The sequence below is a fragment of the Mauremys mutica genome, chromosome 16 (assembly GCF_020497125.1).
Source record: "Mauremys mutica isolate MM-2020 ecotype Southern chromosome 16, ASM2049712v1, whole genome shotgun sequence".
Taxonomy (NCBI): Eukaryota; Metazoa; Chordata; order Testudines; family Geoemydidae; genus Mauremys; species Mauremys mutica.
Window position 1 is genome coordinate 10,599,228 of NC_059087.1, and position 20,975 is coordinate 10,620,202.

A 20,975-nucleotide genomic window follows, 5' to 3' on the forward strand; every position below is an offset into this window, starting at 1 on the left:
CTAGGAAAAGAGGTTAGTAAATCAGGTTTTAGAGCTGAAAGAGGCTTTCATATTAATGAAATAGATTTGTAATACAAACCTAATCTGGATAACCTAGTTAATCCCTTGCCATCCTAATTCATGAATTTATAATACAAATTCTCAAAGGTCTGATAAAAGTGGCAGGCAAATGTAATTCCCTTTTCAGATGTATCAAAATCATATACGTGGATTTTGTCACAAATAAAAATACAGTACACCCAATTGCTTAGACAGAGCTTGATGCTAAAAAGTATGTATCTCCTCTGGGCATCTTCCATATTTGTAATATATTTTTGCCAATGAAATACAACAGGAAGATTAAATAGGATGCTGAGTTAGCAGGCAATTAATACTACCATTAATAATACTTCCCATTTATATGTAGCCTTCTCAACAGAGGATCAAAAAGCATTAAACAAACCTCACACTATCCCTACAAAGCAGATAAAGATAATAGTGTGCCCCTTCTGAAAAAAAAAATTGTTGGGCTGACAAGCAAGCCTGAGAATCCATGCATGGGATCATATCATGTGATATGGCCTGGGTCTACAGACAAAACACCACCCAGACAAGATTAGTGGAATTAGAGGTTCATTTCTTATCCATGTGTTTCCTCTACTGTAATCCAGACTTAATTGCAAGACACTCCCCTCTTTCCAGCTTCTATTGTGACAATGCTGTCAAAGCCACCATCCCTGTTGCTGGTATTTATTAAAAAAAAAAAGAAAAAAAATCCTTCCAAGTACAAATAAAAGAAGCAATATTGTTCTATGTTCCAAAAGAAAAAAAAAGTATTTAAAAGTAGTCAAAGGGTTCTTCCTTTATTTTCATTGAAAAGTTAATCACTCCAAGGCTACAGTATTTCACTTTGTTTCTTATATTCCCTTGCTTCTGCCGTAAGGCAATATTGTCATGCACCAACGGAGGTTGTCACAGCTTGCAAAGACCTTTTTTTTTTTTTGGTTCTTGCTACACTGCCGATACAGATAATACTTCAATAGTTTTCTCAGCCGGCACCAATGTAGAAGTTGGCTCATTTAAACAATCTTGAATTATATCCAATTTGGCTGCAAGGCTGGATTTTTCATGATATTAGAGTACTGTTAAAGACGGATTTTGCTCTGTAGCTCTCTATTGTCTTCTAGTTCTTTCTAGAGTCTGCCTCACTTGGGGGTGTTACCAGATTTAGCAGCAGAAAGCATCATACCCAATTGATCCTTCGTGGTTGGTTGGGGTCCTGTTGTGTTATCAGATGCAATTTGCCTAGTGAAATTAAAAGAAATGTTTAAAAAACAGTTGAAAGGAAATGCTTTCCCTCCTTTTTGAAAAATACACCATTAGCCAGAGGAACTCAGTGCCTCATGATAGGGAGGTCAGGAATTTAGCAGGATTCAAATACGGGTTACCTATTAATATAAAGAATTTATTGGATGCAAGTTTATAAAGGGACATAACCCCCCCATAACTCAAGGCAATAGTCACCATTTATTGCCCATGGACAGTGTGTAAGAAAGCTGAATGCATCCAATTCTGTGAACTCATCTGTTCTGAATCAAGGCCGGCTCTACAGTTTTCGCTGCCCCAAGCAGCACACCGAATTGCCGCCGCGGAGGGCGGGGGCAGTCCGTGCGCCCTTAGGGCAGCAGGCACGTTTCCGCGGTGGCGGCAATTCTGCGGCAGCTTCTATGTTTAGCGTTTAGCTGTCCGTGCCCCCTTTGCAGATTGCCACCCCAAGCACCAGCTTGGAATGCTGGTGCCTGGAGCCGGCCCTGTTTGGAATCCCTTTTTGGTCCTACCTCATAGCAGACAAGCAGCTAGACCTCTTGGATGAAATCCTAGCCCCACTGAAGTCAATGGCAAAACCCTCATTGGATTTCAGTGGGACCAAAATTTCACCCCATATTTAAAGATGCAGCTCAGAGAATAATCATGAGTACATAAGCTACAGATATTAAATCCAAAATATTTTAATGAAATTACCCTACGTATGAAAAAAGGAACAACAAATTTAAAAATACCCAGAGCCATGACCCCCTTTCCTTGGGGCAACAAACCGTCATCATATTTCAAGAAATATCTAATCTAATGTTTGGTTGGTTACAGCTGTTCTCAGATATCTAGCCCTAGCATCTTCCAGGGGTTCTCAACCTTTCCAGACTACTGTACCCCTTTCAGGAATCTGATGTGTCTTATGTACCCCAAGTTGCTGCTCCTAAGTCACTTAAGTGCTTTAAAACAAAACAAAACCATCCCACATCACTTGCCCACAGTCACATAAGACTGGGTCTGTGCTGGAGTAGATGTTGAACTGCAGATCTTTTAAACCCCCAGCACTGTGTCTTAACCACAAGACCAACCTGCCTTTCCTTAACAGGCAGGACAACCGTACATATAAACCAGTGTAAAATGTTGTTGTTTTTTTGAGGCTACAGCACAAGTTGAAGTGAGTGCTTCTTGTAGCGACCTGCGAGAAATTCAGCCTTGTCTTCTCCACTGGGAGCTGTAACCAAGTAAACAAGCTAAGAATTTAATCTATCATTTTTTCCCCTCTCTCTCTCAGGCTTCCTTTAGAATCATAGAATAGTTGTATTTTATATCATCACCACCGTTTTCCAGCAGAATTATAAGAGAAAACATTGGATTGATTGCAAGTTGCTGCCCGGGGTGAACATCTGAACCATAAGCATAAAAAGTAGTTTATGACTCTAAAAATTGTATCCTTCACAGGGCCTTGCAGAGGTGCAGCTTATTCCACTTTATCATCATTTTGGCCCCAAAAGCTTTGTGCCAACAACAACAAAAAGTGGTTGTTGTCTCCATTTTGCATATCAGAAGCGGATATGAATAATCCAAACCGTTAAAATACGCTTCCAGGGTCCATGACCTGTTCTCTCCCATTCTAACACAATCTTCACTCCACTAATAGGCACATCCCCTCCTCTCCATCTTCTAGATAGCCTTCTCGGAGTTAATCCAGTAGGCCTCCCACCTCTCAGTCTTCCCACGGTCCACTTCCACTCTCTAGCATTCCAGTCTCCTTTTCGGAAGAACAATTATTTCCTTCCCCACCCAGTCCTTCGGCAAACCCCAGCCCCACCCCCTCTCTTTTGGTGAATTAGGACCCACTACCCCTCCTTTGGGTTCTTTGAAAAGGATCTAGGGCCCAAAGTACACCACAATATTGTGACACCTCTGTCTAGATTCCCAACTATCTTTTGAACGGTTGTCACCCTCTTATTCTCTGAATGTGGACGGGAGTCAATGAGGTGCCAGTAGCTATAAAAAGGGGCATAAGGATGCTATAACACCATTGCACATGTAAGAAGGGCCTTTACTCTGGCTAAGGACAGAGCTCAATCCCTTGGCAGAAAGATTTGCATGGTCAAAGGTAAGACCATGGGGGGGAGGGGAGTTTGTTGGGCATCATAATTTATATTTCTGTGCCTTGGCAGTAAAACTACGACAGATTTACAAACTGAAACAATAGCACGTACAGTGAGACATGCAAAAGGATTCTTTCAGGGGAATGAGGAGGTCATTTAGAGAATATTAAAACCTGACCAGAACTTCCTGTACACAGGAGTGCCAAGAAAGACCAGTATATGGATATTGTTACACAGGAGCGGCTGGAGAGCCTTCCACCAAAACTCTAGCTCCATGTTGGTGCCAAGCTCCTAGTGGCTCAGGAAGATCACTGTGAAATGTAATAAAGAAACTTTAACATCACAGATGAAGGGTTGTTCTGTTTCCCCACATTCTCTTTGCAACAGGAAATATCCTTTTAAAAAGAGGCCATTGGGCCAGGTAGCGTGTGATTAGCCTTGGTGCCTTTTAAAAGAACAGTGCATGAGAACTGTTTTGTACCAACTGCCCTAATGCAGCAACACCAATCTGGCACTAAATCATTTTAATATGATTTCAAGCCATCAGCATATCAACTTGGTAATTCAATACAGAGCTTGTAAGGCAGCCGCCTGTGTAAAATAATCACTTAATTACAACACTGTAGCAACATTTTGTTAGATTGTTAAATGACACAGCATTTAAACAGGGAGAGGCAGCTCAATATATAGATTGCTTTCTTCATGTTGGCCTCCTTGGGACTACTCCCTGTGATCATCCCTTCGTTAGAGTAGAATGGTGCTAATTCCAAATGGAAAACATGCACCTTCTCTGAAGTACAAAGTGGGCTACGGTTAACATGACAAGGTTTTTCTCCCTTCCTTGTCAGATTGGTCCCTGGGAGAGGTCTTGTTCCTTCAGTATTGTGCTAATAAGGTTTGTTTGATGACAGTAAAATGCCTCCCTAGGCTGTGTTAGTTCAGCATCCTGAAAATTCCCTTCTTAATTCCTCGCTCTTCTGTAGAGATTCCGGTCAGTTGACCACCAAGCACCGTACAACGGAGGTAAGTATCATTATTCCCATGCTTATGCTTTAGTTTCTCCATCACTGAGGGGTGATATGCCTTGCCTGAGGTGACCCAACAGGCCAATGGCAGAGATGGGCCTAGAATCCAGAGCTCTTGAGCCCCCAGCCACTGTGAATCCACTGAGCCACAATACCTCCCTTTACCCACCTTCTCTTTTTAAATCTCATATTGCAAATGGATCGTCTAGCCACCAAATTATCCAATGGCACAAACTCTTACACTATCCGTCAGCAATCATTACTAGTTGATCTGAGGCTCATCTTTCCTCTTTCTTGCCCCGATACCACTCAGTGGGAGTAAGGTACCTGATTTCACGAGAAGTCCATGAAGTAATATGCTCCTAAATCAGAAAAAACAGATTCTGGCACCTGCTAGTTAGCCCTTGGACTATGCTTAACAATTCCATCTCCCTCCTTGGTATTTGTTCTTTCAAATACTCTTTCTTCTGGGAGGCTAAACTCAGGTGTGCCATGTGCAGCAGCAACTTAAAGTTGTCCCTGTTGGTTTCCAGCATGTACCACAAAAGTAGTAGTCCTCCCATGGTGTAATTTCCTTTCCTTCCATTTGCCATTGTGGAGCTCCAGCCTGTTGTAAATCATGTTAAAAGTGCTTGCTTTCTAATAGTGCTTTTATTGGCTAATGCATTTTATTTGGCACTCGTTACCTTGGTGGGAATTTCTTCTTCCAGTAATTTACTGTTTGTGACAGAGTCCTCTAAGCATTAGTCAAACTGAGCTAACACAGTTAAACAGTAGATTTACTCTCCACGCCTTGGCTTGAAAAGTTCTGTGCAGGCTTGTGTTAGGAAAGCCTCGGCGTGCCCCCCTCCGCGAAGACCTTGCCTGCTACTCAACTTGTTGCGTCAGTGTTGTCTAGGGCAATAGCGGGGGTCTATGGGACACACTCTTGGTTTTGCCACTGACTTCCTATGCAATCTTGGGCAAGTACTTTACCCAAGCAGTGCCTCATTTTACCCACCTGCTATATGAAAATAATTCTTACCTACCTCACCGAGTGTTGAAACTTAATGAGCCCTATGATGCCATCAGCATGTAGACACAATTCCTCAATCTTAGAAACTTCTGACATGATATGCCCTTTTACCTGTAAAATGATTTACATGCTGTCATATGTAGCATACCAAGCATTTCCAACCATCCCATAGTTTTGGGGATGTTACATTCTTAACAAAGCTAGCTTAAATTTGGCCGCACTGTCCATTTATTACAAACATTTACAAATAATAATTCCTGTGATCATACTAATAGGGATCGGAGCACTATACGCCTCTAAAAGATTTGGCCTGGGTTATATCTGCTCCATCTAGTCAGAGGCATTGCCCATGGTTTGCCAGAAGATTGCAGGTTAGCAATTATTTTGCATCTCATTGGCATCTGGCATCCCAAGGAGCAGCAGTGGGTGAGACATCAAAACAGCTTTTTCTAATTGTATTTGGGTAAGAGGTTCCAACCCTTTCTCTAGCAAGAGACCACACCACAGTTCTTCATGGTTTTGGCACTGTCTACATAAGAACCTTGCATGGGTTTAATTTAAATTGTTTTTTAAAGCAATTTACTTATACCGGTTCAAATTTTTGTGCAGACACTCTGGTATAAGAGAGTGACTTTTATTTTGGTCTAAGCTTAAACAGCTTCCTCAGTTTCAGCTAAACCAAAATAACGTGAGGTTTAAACTGAAATAGGACTGTCCACACAGGAGTTGGCCCTAGTTTAATTACTTTGGTTTAACCCATACAACTTCATGTAGACAAAGCCTCTGTCACCTCACCATTGTGATGTTCATATGATGAGATGCACTTAGAGAGATCCTTGTAGATCACCTGAAAGCTTCAGCTAGGGCTTGCTCCATCTTCTGTTCAAGTCAATGGGATTCAACCAATTCACAAACTCAGAGGATACAGGATCAATCCCCTAATGCAGAAAATAGCAGTCCACTGTAGTGCTTAGCTGTGTGAACTGAATTGAGATTATACTGGTGATCCACCTGCAGTATTGGTGTACTCTCTGCTTCTGAGTGCAATTCAAGGAGTAGATGTCAGTCAACTAACCCTTGTATGACCTGAGGCAGTACTACTAAAGAAATTATCATGCTTTTTGAGTACCCTTAAGACAGCCGATATCAATTCCCTTGAATTATGGGAGGAGAGGCCTTGGCAACAAGGAATTTCAGTTAATGGTTCATGAGTCTGGAATTCTCTCCCTTTCTGCTCCTACCAAATCAGGACATGGTGGGTTCAAAGGAAGGCCTATTGTTTTGGTCACACTGTCTCTGAAAGAGGCTGAATGAAACATATGCATAACCTAAATTCTAAATGATGATCTTAGTCAATTTTGGAGAAGGGTGTCCACGGATTCACACACTTTGGATGGCATTTGCACTCATGATCTTTGCACTCATGATCTTGGGGACTATGTGGATGGTGCCAGCTGTTATAAATCACAAGATGTTGATGTATTCTATCTCATTGATTTAAAGGAGCCTAGGGGCTTCGGCAATATGGACATGTTCTGATACATATAAACAAGCAATGATTGCAGTGTATATTGTATACTAACTCAAGGGCCTTACTCTCCTAAAATGAGCCTCGAGTGTTCTTTCCACAACGTATTCCCTTTATTTTACAAAGATCTTCTGTAGGCTGAAAGAAATTCACTACAGTTAGATCAGTATAACAGTGATTCCGTGTGCTGCACAACTGGGCAAAACCAATTTATTTTAAGGCCTTTCTATCACACACACACACACACCACCATAAGGCATGAGCCCATCACAAGGCACATTAATACCTCCATGGTTAAGTCTCCACTGATCAATTTGAAAGAACCAAGTTCTAAAGCATTCAGGTCGTCACAAGCTAACAAGAACCGGAAAGTTCAGAGTGTCAGCCTTCATTCTGGCCATAATTCACTCTATGATTAAGAAAAGCAGAGATGGGAATGTGTCACTACAAGAGTGAAGGGCAGTGTTAGCAGCACCGAACATTTTCCCTTGTTGAGCACAGTCGAAGGATGCCCTCAAGGCCCAAGCTCTCAGCTGGCCCACAGAGTGGATACTACAGTTGAGCAGTCTTCTTCAAACTGCCCAGCCAGTGGAGAAACCACTGCAATGTAGTCCAGTCTCTCTCCATGGCAGGCTTAACAGAGAAACCCAAGACAACAGAGTGGCTAGAGGTCATAGTGATGACCACTGTGTATGGGTCTCATCCCAAAACCCATGGGAATATTTGCATTTACTTCAATGGACTTTGAGGGTGAGGCGCCAGGCGCCAAATGCTTAGGATAGACAAAGGAAGAGGGGACCAATTGCGGAGGATGACAATGCCGATGAGCTTACCGTTAACTTCAGCTCTGCTATCTATTGCTGTATCCACCTGTTTTCACTCATGTACCTAGACTGCAAATTCTTTAGGGTAGGAACCTCCATTTTGTCATGTGCGCACACAGCACCCGCACAATTGAGGCTTCTAGGTGCCATTGTAATAATACAATTATTTTACTGGGGAGTTGTGAGGACAATCCACAGCGAACATTTGCACAATCGTGAAGTGTAACTACACACACAGATGTTTTCAAACCTCAAGATATTATCTGAGGGTTTTCCCCATTTCATCATCAGAAAAATTTAATCCTTCCCTATCAATTAGCTATAAATTTCAGGTCAGGTGAACGTCTCTCCCTAAACCAGCATCTGAGGTTTGAACAAAAAATGGTGTCATCACTGGCATTCTTGCCTGCTGCTGTAGGATGAGACAGGAGAAAACTAACAAAGCAAATCAACCAGAGAAGAAAACTTCAACTAGAGAAAAAGATGCTGCTTAACTTTGCATTTGGCTCCTGTTCTCTGCTATTGCATCCCAGCACAAAGTAAGTAATGCAAGTGGCAGGCAGCCCATACAACACACGGATCAGCAGGTGGCACACATACAGCTGGGCATATCTGGCCGCCAGTGTGTCTGAATTTGTATTTGCCAGCTAACCAGATTTTTGGAGTCAATCTCCGAGCTCTATCACAGAAAGAAAGAAGATTTTAGGGCCACTAATCTTTTCTCTTGCCCTTTCAGCTTCATACTTCACTGTGCAAATGAGGAAGGAAGAATGTATTATCTCAAAGATTTTCAGCAAGCGAAGCACTTAACACCAGCCACAGCAAGTCAAGGATCTTCAGTGGGAGAGGAGTGAACCACAAAGCACTACCAACGCTGGACTATGAATACCGATTGGAACAGGGGTGGCCAACCTGTGGCTCCAGAGCCACATGCAGCTCTTCAGAAGTTAATATGCAGCTCCTTGTATAGACACCGACTCTGGGGCTGGAGATTGCAGGTGAAGGAGAGGAAGTGAGTCCCTGGCACTGCGACTCCTAGGGACCAGAGGAGCAAGTGTCTCGAAACGTGAAAAAAAAGCCCAAATTCAAGATACCGGCAGTGAGGCCCCTTGTGTTTGTGGATATGACATAGTCAAACCCTTCCTTTTTAAAAATCTAGTTACAGCAGACTGCATTTGACGACCTTCTGTGGAAGAGAATGCCACAAGCTGACCACAAGTTCTGTGAAATAATATATACGTACACTGCCCATCTATTTCACCATCTTTTCTTAGACAATGAGGCAGGGTAAAACAAAAGACAGGAATATATACTTCAAATCAACTACCTTTGCCAGAAAAGAGAAAGGGTGTGATTGGCCTTAACCCAGATGTCAGATTTTTAAAAAAATTGTAATAAAAATCTAGGCACTGAACAGCAGCCCAGAATTTTCTCCATGAGCAGTAAATACTAATACAAATACATCTGTTAGGGGAAATCTCTCCCTACATAATTCCTCAGAGAGCATCGAGACAGGACACAGAGATGTATCGGCTGGCTCGTGTGTCACTTTAGGGAATGCGATCTGAACGTTGGAACTCTTGATTTCTGTCTTAATGGGTTCAATTTTCAAATGCAGCAGTTGAAACTGTGTCCACAATTCTTTACACCAGCCAGAATTGCAAGTTTTGTATGTGTTGGTGCAGGTGCAGAGATATCCTGGGCATGGGCACAATAGAAAGATTTTTTTAAAATTGCAGACATAAAAAGGCATTTTGCAGTCAGATCAGTGAGTAAAATTTACAGGGCAGATGCTGGAAGATAACTGAAGTCATCTGAAAAACTGGCCTAGTGCATCAGTAGGGTGTTTTGAGAAAAAAAAGCTAATTTTATAGATTTTTGTTATTATTATTAAGCAAGGTAGTTAACAAAAATGCACATTTAGCTGTTCTATATTAGAACCCTCCTGGCTCGGCTAATTAACAGAGTTCATGGAACTGCCTACCTGGGACACTTATTTACTGAAGACCAGTCAGAGTTAAAAGTCAGGCCTAAAAAGAATCCGATTATTCCATCCCTAACTCCTGTTCTGAACCAAGATCAGTAAACATTCCTTCCGTGGAAAATGTATATTCATGATCCAGACGTGCCACAAAAATGTGGCACTTTAGAAGTTATATACACACACACCATCTGCAGAGGGCAAGCAACTTCACTGACTATGCATAACTAGCAACAGCTGACATTTCTACACTTTCATCTTTCTTAAAGGAACCTGTGTAAAATGAGGTATTAAAAAGATATTGTTCATGAACACACACTTTGGATACTGTAAGCCTCAATAGCTGATGAACTGTCTAACAGTGTGCTGTTTATAAAAATCAGAATAGTGATCACAATCCATAGCTGATGTAGGCAAGAAATTAGTGGCAATATCAGTCTTTTGTTACATCATCAAGAGAGCTAAACAAATCACCCAAAACCTCTGCTCAGCAAAGCTGATTCTTTGCTTATTGAGTTACAGCTGCTGAGTGAACCTCAAAAATATCTGGCGGGGGGAGTGGGTTGGTTCAGATATTCATCCAAAGCTTAGTGAACTAACCGAACTTCTTGCATCTGTGAAATCTAGCTAGAAATGTCATGAGAAATATGAAATTTATGGGTACTTTCTGGTTGAGCCAAAAATATGGACTTTTTCATGGCATTTTGACAGTTCCACTAGTTGTCCTGATTACGATCGCAAAAGTGCAGAATGGCAAAATGAAAACTAATGGAGGAGGGGAAAAAGAGCTAACCAAAGATACAGTTGTTTTGCAGCCATGTCTGAGTTTCATCAATATGAGAGAAACTTGGGAGGGAGCAAGGTTTTGAACTACGAGGTTCTTTTCTGCGTAGATGACAAAAGGAGACTACAAAAGGTCATCTCGTCATGACTGTTTCCCCTGAGACTAGGCATTGTCTCTATCGTTGGTGCTACCCAGCGATCCGTTCAGCCAAGGCAGGATTGCTTAAGTTGGCAATGAAAAGAACTGAAGGCAGGGGTATAGTGTACAGGTTTGCCAAGGAAGTGAGTCTTCATGAGTCTGGATGATCCTTAAGCCCTAAAGCCAAAACTCTTGCACAGGTCACAGAAGAAAAGGAACAATCCCCGTTCCCCCATCTAGAGAGACCCTAAAGGTTTAAAACTGCAGAAAATGATCATTTGGCAACTTCCTGATGCCTATGTCTGATTCTTCCCAGGGAGAGGATGATTTGGCTCTAAAACTCCCATCCTAGCTGATCCTACTGCACACTTAGGTATCAAAGCAGATACGTTCCTCCAGAACACGAGACTGGACAAATCACTAGGAAATATTGGGTGGAATCCTGGCCACTTTGGAGTCAAAGGCAGTTTTGCCACTGACTTCAATGGGGCCATTATTTCACTCGTAGAGTAGGGAACAACCCTGCATGTGCTGGTGGATGGACTACTTGAAATAATATGCTCTAATTGCTAGGATTCTCTGAACTGAAGCAGCTAGGCCATAAGGATTGGAGGATGGATGTTTTATTGTTCAGAAAGAAGTGATAGGCTGTTTTTTAATATTTATTTTTAAACAGTTTGTATATCTTCTATATATTACAATGGTCTCAGCTCTCCACATCTCAATTTTATGGTCATTCGTGTGTTGAATTTCCATTGTACAAATCACACAAGATTTAGGGCTAGGCAATGGGAAAAACCACTTATTCTTGTTTTCCTTTCCATATTCATGATCATTTTGTCATAATAATTTAGTTTTGTTTCAGTAACAGGAATGTTCATGTTTTTCCATTTTCCCTATGCATTTCCATTTTCACACTCACTCATGTGACATAAAATAAGTTGAGAATAGCCTCAAGATATTCATCGAGAGAGTGGAGGGGAAATAAAGTTGTATTTGTATATTTCATTTCACTCCCCTTTCAGCTAATCAAGAGGGGTTTTTTAAATTCCTACACAGAGAACTCTCAGTATGACCAAATCAACTTAAGGGGGGGAGGAGAAGAAAAGAAAAGAAAAAACCACGCTTGACAAATTAAGTTCCAAAATCCGATTTAGCAAGTAGTTGATGCCGAGAATTAAACTATGAATATTACAAATAAACAACAACCAAAAGAAACCCATGATTAGGTCCTGTTACACAATACCCACAATTAAAACATCTCTACCGTAGAAGAATTAGCACATCTGTTCACTGGCCACCTTACCATTTAAAAATATAGGAAGGCCATCACTCAGAACTACACGAAGTGCTGAATTCAATGACAGGTGCCACAGAAGTGACACAGACAATCCTTTTTATCTGTCATTTTCCCTTCCCCTTTCCAGTACCTGTCATCCTCATCCCTGAAGTTCTTTAGCAAAGACCATAGTGACACTTGTTAGCATGGTGAGCAGGCTGACAAGGAATGCACAGAAGTAGAAAGTCACTTAACAGATTTTTTTTTAATTTATCTCTTCCCTTGAGGGTAAATGCTGTAAGGATTCAGCTTCCTAGATGGCAGATCAAGAGGCACATGACATGTAGAAGTAATTATCTTCTTCCTGATCCTGCAGGGCAAGGACTTGAGTGGCAACCTTGACTACAGCAGGAGCTGCATAGTGCTCAATAAGATTGTTCAAAAGTTTGGCTCGTGCAAACATCCAAGAGCGGAAGGAAGTTCCAAGACTCACACTTCCCCCTCCCCCCTTTTATTCCACCTCTCCTGTAAAGGCTGCATGGGTTGGTTAGATATCTCCTTTCAATGGGGGTGCTCTGGGTGAGTCTCTCCTCTTTTCTGCTGGCCACTGTGGGTCACCTGAGACCAGGTAGCTTGTATGCAGATCCATGGAATGGCAGAGAATTCCACAGTGTGTACATGCACATGCATTCAGTGTGGCAAAGTACTTTAGCACAATAGAGTTAGGACTTGTGTTTTATTTCCAGCTGTGAGTGCTCGAGCAGACCAAACACCCTGTGTCTCTCAATTTCCATCTGTAGAATGGAGAATATTATACCTACCTACCTCATGGAGGGTGAGGTAGAGATTACTGTATCTATAGAGAGCTTTGAGATCCTTCAGATGAAAAAATAGTGTCTTCATATCAAAGATGACTTATTTATTAAATTCTACAACTTAAAAAAATAAAAAGAGAGCTGTTACCGCCTCTTACAGTAACATTATTTCACTGCTGCTCCCTTCCCAGCCATCTGCAGAAGTTGGAGGTTATTTCATTCAATATTTTGTAAAGTTTTGCCATCATACTACTCAGGTAATGTGTTTACACAGTGGGGTTGGTTTCATTACTAGACTGGAAGTGACAACAGCTAGGCAGATCAGGGGGCTAATAAAGTTACTTATAAAAAAGAACTCTGGGGGCCTGTGATGCATTGTCTGCCCCCACACTGGTGGAGAAAGGGTTAAAAGGGGAGGCTCCACAGCAGACAGCCAATCAGTGAGGGGCTGCAAGGAGCAGCCAATCAGGGCAGAGCAGGCCCATATATAAAGAGAGCTGCATGGCAGAGGAATCAGTTCCCTCTTAAGAGCCCAGGGAGAAAGAACTGGGTCCCTGAAGGGCTGAGGGAACCGCCAGCACCCTGGACAGAGCAGTGCTGGGCCAGGTCAGGGGAACGAGAGGGAGCTCCAGCACAACTGGCTGAAAGACTGAAGCCCAGGTACGGGGCAGAGAAGGTGCTAGGGCTATGGGGAAGTGGCCCAGGGAAACAGACAGTAGGAGTTGAAGGAGACGCAGCACGTGGCTGCCGCCTAAAGGGTCCCTGGGTCGGGACCTGAAGTCGTGGGCAGGCCTGGGTCTCCCCTCGCCACCAAGGCAAATGGCTAAAACCTTGGGCTGCAGTTGGCCACAGAGGCGAGTAGCTTCGTATCTTTGTTTCTAAAGAAAGGCTCAGCGGAGAAAAGCAAGCAGTGTGATTGGGAGATCATCCGTCAGTATAACAAATGGAAAAGCGAAGGGGAAAACAGCAGATGGGAAGGGTTACAAAAAATAAAGTCATCTTCACAGCAGCGGGATCTGTGAGGACAAAGGACCCTCCTCCGGGATGGTACAGGGCTTTCCCCTGTCTGAAACAATGCCAGCCAGTTCTTGCACTGCCTCGTTCTTCTCAGGAAGAGGCCTGTGTGGCTCTATTAGAATATTTAAGTTAGAGAGATTCATGTTTAGCCAAGAGCCAGCTCCTGCCTTTATTACTACTAGGTGCCTTCACCAGTGGCACACAGGAAGGAATGGGAGATTCAAATAGCAGAACAAGATGAATAGCACGGGGGGGGACAGATACTTTGGGGGTGGAGGGAAGACATGCCAGGGAAATAAGCACTTTCCTGGAGCGATGCAGAAAAAGAAAGCCACGAGGGTGAGATCATTGGGCAGTTTTCAAAGGGCACGTCAGGGAGGTGGGGAAAGCTAGCCTCTGTGTTTTCTCACACTGTGGCCTGTTTATTGAAAAACAGGGATAAGCTTGACAAAGAAAAAAAAAGAATCATCAGCATCCTTCAACCACCTTCTGACTTGGATCTCCCTTTTGTGAGCAACAAGGAGAACATTGCTGTGCTCTTATATAACTGAGCTAGGCACCCCAGCATGCCCTGCCATTTCTAAAAACCATTCTAGTCACGCACCAGACGCAGCCTCATCCCCGGCCTTATGCACAGGTGCCACAGGGGTCCAGCACTCCAGCCAGGCACTGGCTTTACTTGCCTCCTACAAGACTTAAATGGTCTCTTACTCAAAAGAGGGCACAAGTCAGTCCACTTAATTAGAATTATTACTCCCTAACCATAGACCAGGACTAGGCACTGTAAATGTGCTTGATGTGGCAAATCCACTTCATCCAGACATCTCCCAGGGAACTGAAGTTATATTTAAGAGCAATGGCTATTGGCTGGTTGCTTGGGCAAGTAGCTAAAGCACAGCACTGGTTGTTAGAAGACTGGAGTTCAAATCCAACCTCTGCCCCTTGCCTGGGTGTGACATCTTCCACAAGCCTCTATGGCCAAAATGTTCAGAAGTGGCGCCTCGCCTGGCCTGCCCCTATTTTTGCACACCCAACTTGAGATGTGCTTGGCTTGATTTCCAGAAGCACCAAGCACTTGCAGCTCACATTCAGTTCCCTTGGACCTGGGGGTGCTCAGCCCTTCTGCTGCACCCAAACACAGCAGAGCCCCAGGCTGCTGCCCCTGCCTCTTTGGAAGGGAGGGAATCCCTCTATCAGTCTCATTCCAAGTGGGAGATGGGACTATGGGGGTAGAACCATGTGGGGCTTTGTATCATGGTGTGTCTAGGCCTTGGCTTGCCTTAATTCAACCCTGCTTGCTTCTGTTGATGGCAAGTGGCTCATGCATCTTGGAACAAATCATCCCAGTCAATGCACAGCTTTCTGTCTACTGGCACCTTAACCAGGGGCTTACGAAATCATCTGCAGCAGCTGCACCTGACTGCCTCAGTGCATGTGATCTATGTGCCCCTCCTGAGGCCAGGGGAGCAGGCTCTGCTTGCTCCCCTTTGGGGCTATCAAGCTGTAACATTGTGATAGAGGGATAGGTCAGTGTTTAGTTTTTTTAAATGAGTGAGATTTACAATGTGTGATTGAAACACAGGAAAAAAAAATCCTTCCCCAAAAAACAGCCCCACTGTTCATCCATCAAAAGATGGTCTCTCCCCAGGCAGATGAGGTCTGCTACCAACTCTCATGGCCTGGATGGGCATCAAGCAGGCTTGCCCTGACCAGGAAAAGGCAGAACGTTGGCATCTGGCCACCAAGCACTTTAAGGCTGGCATTGTTCGCCCTATATCTACACTCATATCCTCTATCACACTAGTGATACCAGAATAATGTGAATGGCCAAATCCTACCCCATATTTATATTCTGTACAGCCCGACTAGAGCCCAAGGGTAGAGGCTGGGGCAGTCTGTGGTCAATTATGCTTACCTACGGCTAGTAAGCTGTATTTACAAAGCTCTGAACAAAACCATGAACACCATAGTTACCTCACCTTACCCTCTGTGAGGTAGACAAGTATCTTCAGTTTGTATGTGAGGAAACGGACACTCAGAGGGCCAGATCTGTGCCAGTGGTAACTACACACTGAAGTTACAGGAGGGATGAATTTGATGCAGAGAATTTAAATGATCTGCCCAAGGACATACAGCAAGTCAGGGTTGGGATTAGAACTCAACAGCTCCTGGCTTCTATCCCCCATGTTCAATCTTCTACACCCAGGAGAAAAAGATTCCCCACAGAAGATCAAAAAAAGTCCTGCACTCAATACAGTGCCCTAGGGTAGGGCTTTGGCACATCTAGAAACATTAATGCCTCTCCTTCCCCCACTGCAGCCTTCTGTAGCTCCTGTGACTGACAGAAGCGCTGACAACCGTACAAGTCCTGTCTGATCAGAACTGACGAAAATAGCTCCCGGGGTTGGAGAAGGGGAAATTAAGGGAAACTCTACAACCCAAGCTGTGAGAAATACCTTCACCCCTTACACCTATGCGACGATAGCGGAGCTGTCCCTGTTAGCAGCCGGCGTTAGCTCCATTGACAGCTTGACAAAGCCAATCATAAAAACAGGGTTCTTCTTCCCAGTCATTAGGTGAGACAGAGAATAGGACCCAGAATAATAAACTGCTTCGAACTCCCACATAACAGCAAGTGAGAGAAGGAAGTCTGCGGCGTGCTTCAGTTTAGGCCTTTATTATTACATTTAGCTGTCAAGGTTTCAGAGCAAACATTTCTCCCAGCCTTTGAGTGCAGCCTCATTTGCCACTTAATGCTTCTGTATAAGCCAACATCTTCCTTATGCAAAGATTTTCTGCCTCCCTCACTTACAGAGCATGCTGTATTTGCTTCCTGGACCCTGCTGGGGGTGAGGATCTTCATCTTGCATCCTCTGGCATATCACACCTCCCACCACATCCTACTTTCTCTGCCCTTCTCACCCCTTGTAAATTGCACTCCTTTTGCACATCCACTCAGGGCCGGCTCTAACTTTTTTTGCCGCCCCAAGCCAAAACAAACAAAAAACCCTGAGCGCCGCCCCGCTGAACTAAAACCAACCCTCCCCTGCCCCCCCGAGCACTGCCCCACCGAACCAGGATTGGCCACCGCTTATAAGGGCCCACCCCAAGCACGTGCTTGGTCAGCTGGTGCCTGGAGCCAGCCCTGCACCCACTGAATGCCATGTGGGTGCAAGTGGGACAGCTTTACTGCTGTTGCCCTCTGATGAGATGGACTGACCTCACACCAGACCAAGGCAGAAGGGAGTTAATGGTCCCCACCCTGCACCAACTGCCAGCAATATTAAGCCAGGAGGGAATGAAAAAGGAAGGAAGCAGATTTCAGATCTGGGCTGCTCTCGTAGGGCAGAGAAGACTCGGAGTTGATTTTATGGGTCTAATCTTAACAGGTCCTGAACACTCAGATTTATTATTGGCTTTGTCAGTTGCACGGGGTGCTTTGGAAAGTCAAGCCCTATGTTGTCTTAGTGTTTATTTTCTGTTGATAAAGTCAAGCCCCAGGAAGGGGGATGTGTTTTCACTCTACATAGATAGTGGACTGTGGCTTAGAGCAGGTAGGAAAGTCACCTATTCACTGCCATGACCAGAGCATCTTCTGCTGTTTCCCACCAAGTAATGGTACTAAATAGTAGTAAGTTGTACTAGGTTTACCTTAAATGTCTAAACAACAAGGTTTTGGTTTTGATAATTTTTTCAAAAAACATGGAGTTGAGAAAACTTGTCAAAACCAACCCAACCTGTTCCCACCAATGTTTTCAGTTTTGGTAAAACAACATTTTGCTGACAGCTTCCTGATCTGTATTCCAATCTACCTCCTATCACCCCTCTTCCATCCTCCCAAAATGGGAAGTCTGAGGACCCTCATGGGGCTATTAGGGCAAAGGCATTTACATGAAATCTAAGAATATTCGTTTAACACTATCCCTCCCAAAACAATGTTGGGTCTGGATTTTCAAACTCCATTTAATTCCATGGAGTTCTATCTGCTTACTTCAGCAGTGCTTTGAAGTATAGATTTCCCTACGATGTATCAGTTAATACAATATGGAAAAACACAGAATAGCACCCAATGGTTTGGCAGCACATCTACATACAGAGCAAGCGTTTGAGAGTCAAGTGACCAAGATTCTATTTCTAACTATCACTGACAAAGTCCTTTGGGAGCAGGGATAGTCTGGTTGGAACCTAGATGGTCTCTTGGTTTGTTCTGATGTGGCAACTTGTGATCCTAGGCAACCACCATATTTTTCCCCTTCAAAATGCTTTCTCAAAGAGATTTTGCTTACAGGTATTCATCAGAGTCAGCTGATGATCAAATTAATATTGCTATTGGCCTTTCACTATGCAAAAGCAGCCCAAATAAAAGGGGCATTTACAATCCTGTGCTCTCACTGGCTCTCCCGTGGTGATTTATCCTAGCATAAAATGCTGATAAAAAGCAAGGAATGTGCTTGAAGTACATCTTGCCACATTATAAAAACTGGGCTGAAATTATTTAGCTATTCCTAATTTACAGGCAAAAAGAAAACCAGTTTTCAAATGTATTGTTCCATTTACAGCAGGATCTTAAGTAAATTTGAAAAAAAAGCAAGATCTGTTCAAAATAAACTCTCAGGTACCAAGCCAAAAAAAAAATTATTTTTGTTATTGAAAACTGAGAAGTGAATATGGGAGTCGAAACTTGTAAAAGAAATTAGCATTTTTATGGACAAAATGTTTATGACACCAGTAACCTGAACTAATGAAAGGACACATTTTTAATAACTCTCAGCTCAAGATATTTAATAAAGGAAATTGTCTCTTCAGGGCAAAGAAGCAAATTGTTTACAGCATACACTTCCAACTCCAAAAGCTTATTGTAACAAGTTTTATACTCTTATTAAGCTTCTGCTAATATTTCCAAAAATAGTTTTAAGGTATTTTTCCATTACATGTGTTCATTATTGTTGCAGCAAGTGAAATTTCCATGTATCTGAAAATCATTTCAGTGTACAACCATTTCAAAGTCTAAGCATCCATAAAATACATTTGTCTCAAATTTAATTGTGAAATAAAGCACACACACAAAATTGATTCTCACACAAGGGGGGGGAAATTGCATTTTGAAATTAATTCAAAGTTCAATTAAAAATCTGCTTTCATTTTATTTTTATAATAAATAACTTATGTCCAAATAGATGGTAAGAATTAAATAAGATCTCAAAGTTCCTTTTAAAAAAAATCTATATCCATTTCTAAATCCATTAGCCCCGTTGGAGCCTTGACCTGGCTTAAGCAGCAGAAGAAAGTAACCAGTAACTTCCCATGTGTGGAGTTATCAAAGCTTTTAACATTCTCATTGTGGGAATTAGATGGATTAAAGAAAACAGTGATGAAGTTGGATTCATTTCTTGGGTGTTTCTGAAGATGTCCCTGTGATGGGTTCCCCCCAGGGTGCCACCTGTAACTGGGGTAACCATTGAGCCCTCTGACCCACCAACCTGGGCTCCCTCTCACACTGCGCTGCTGTGACAAGCTGCAGACACACTCCTGGTCTTACAATTCCACCAGCATTCACACAGGTACGGGCACACCCAGCTGCAGTTACATGCAGGCTCTCTAACTAGCCACTCCACAAACCAACAGTAGAAAAGCTAAAGCCAAGGTAACTCAGCTCCACAGGCACGCACCCCCTCTGGAGCATAAACCCAAAATTATACCGTCTTGCACTGCACAGGGAACCGTACAGCATAAGCTCAGAGGTAACCCCCCCTCAAAGTGGAGAGGAATAAGCAACTGCCTCTCTGAGTGAAGATTGCCAAGCACTTCAGTCCAAACTGATTGGTTTAGATAAAGCAAAAACAAGTTTATTAACTACAAAAGATAGATTAAGTGATTATAAGAGATAGCAAACAGATCAAAGCAGATTACCTAGCAAATAAACAAAAATGCAAACTAAGCCTAAGATACTAGAAAGATAGCGTATGAATTAGCCAATTCTCACCCTGGCTGATTATACAAGCAGGCTGCAGATTCTTAAGGGACAAGCTACACTGGGTTTACAGCTTGGAATCCCCAGGTCTCTCTCACATAGGCTAGAAATCCCTTTAGCCTGGGTCCCCTAGTTCAGTCTCCCCCCCTCCCTCCCCCCCACTCAGGTGTTTCCAGGAGTCTTCTTGTGCAGGGAGTGAAGAACCACAGATGATTTCACTCCCTGCCTTATATAGCTTTAGCAATATGATGGGAACCCTTTGTTTTAAAACTTGGTTCCCAGACTGGTTTGTGGAAAAATACTGACATCCCAAGATGGAGTCCAGAGACAGGTGGTCTGGTCACATGACCTTGCTGAGTTATAGCAGCCATTACTTACAGACTGTCTAGAACATTCACAGGAAGGTTAAGTTCTTCCAGGGTTCATTGTCTTTGTTGATGGGCCATCAGCACTGTCTGGCTTCTTCATTGTTGTACCAGAAAAGCTAGTTGTGGGTGTCACCCAGAGTAAGCACAATTGAAATACAGATACATAGTCAATCTTCCTAACGTTGGATACAAAAATGATACATGCATACAAATAGGATAATCATATTGGAAAAATTTTATGATTTGCTGGATGATACCTCACATGACCTGTCTTGTACAAAATGCATCAAAATTATGCCATAATCATATCATATCATCATTATGAAGAACATGGGGTGCAGTGTCACAGTCCCATTCCAGCAGGCAATGAAAAGTGAAATAATACTCATGGAGAAATTCACCCCGATGCAGAAGTCCTGTGCAAGGACTTTGCATCACTTTCATCCTGTTTTGAGAGCTTCAGTGGGATGTGAGGCACTGATTCAGGGAAACACATGTTTAACTTTAAGCCTATGCTTAGTCATATTGGACCTCAACTAGACTTAAACATGTGCTTAAAGTACCTGCTGTAGAATTTTTCTGAACTGGGACCTTAAGTGGGATCTATACAGAGGGCCAGCATAAGTCCCATAAGTCAGCATAGGGGTGAATTCTACCCTCAAGGAATGGAAACTGATTAGAATTTTTCAAATTTTGGGAGCAGATCCAGCAAATCTCTGAAGGGGCAAAACTGTGGCTGACAGAGAACCTCTTGCTCCAATGTAAACTCAGCTTTGGGATATGCATGGTAAAGACATTAGGTGCCCTCATAGCAGAGGTTCAGAGG

At 43.0% G+C, this 20,975-nt stretch overlaps 1 long non-coding RNA gene across 1 annotated transcript in view; it reads right to left on the reverse strand.

Annotated features, from left to right (window-relative positions):
• Positions 1-334: 334 nt before the first annotated feature.
• LOC123351167 overlaps positions 335-20,975 on the reverse strand; it is a 28,911-nt gene continuing 8,270 nt past the window's right edge. Inside the window, exons 2-3 of the long non-coding RNA XR_006573943.1 lie at positions 5,454-5,555; positions 335-1,284 (exon numbers count right to left, since the gene is read on the reverse strand). This is a non-coding gene — a long non-coding RNA (uncharacterized LOC123351167). The remainder of the gene's footprint in view (positions 1,285-5,453; positions 5,556-20,975) is intronic.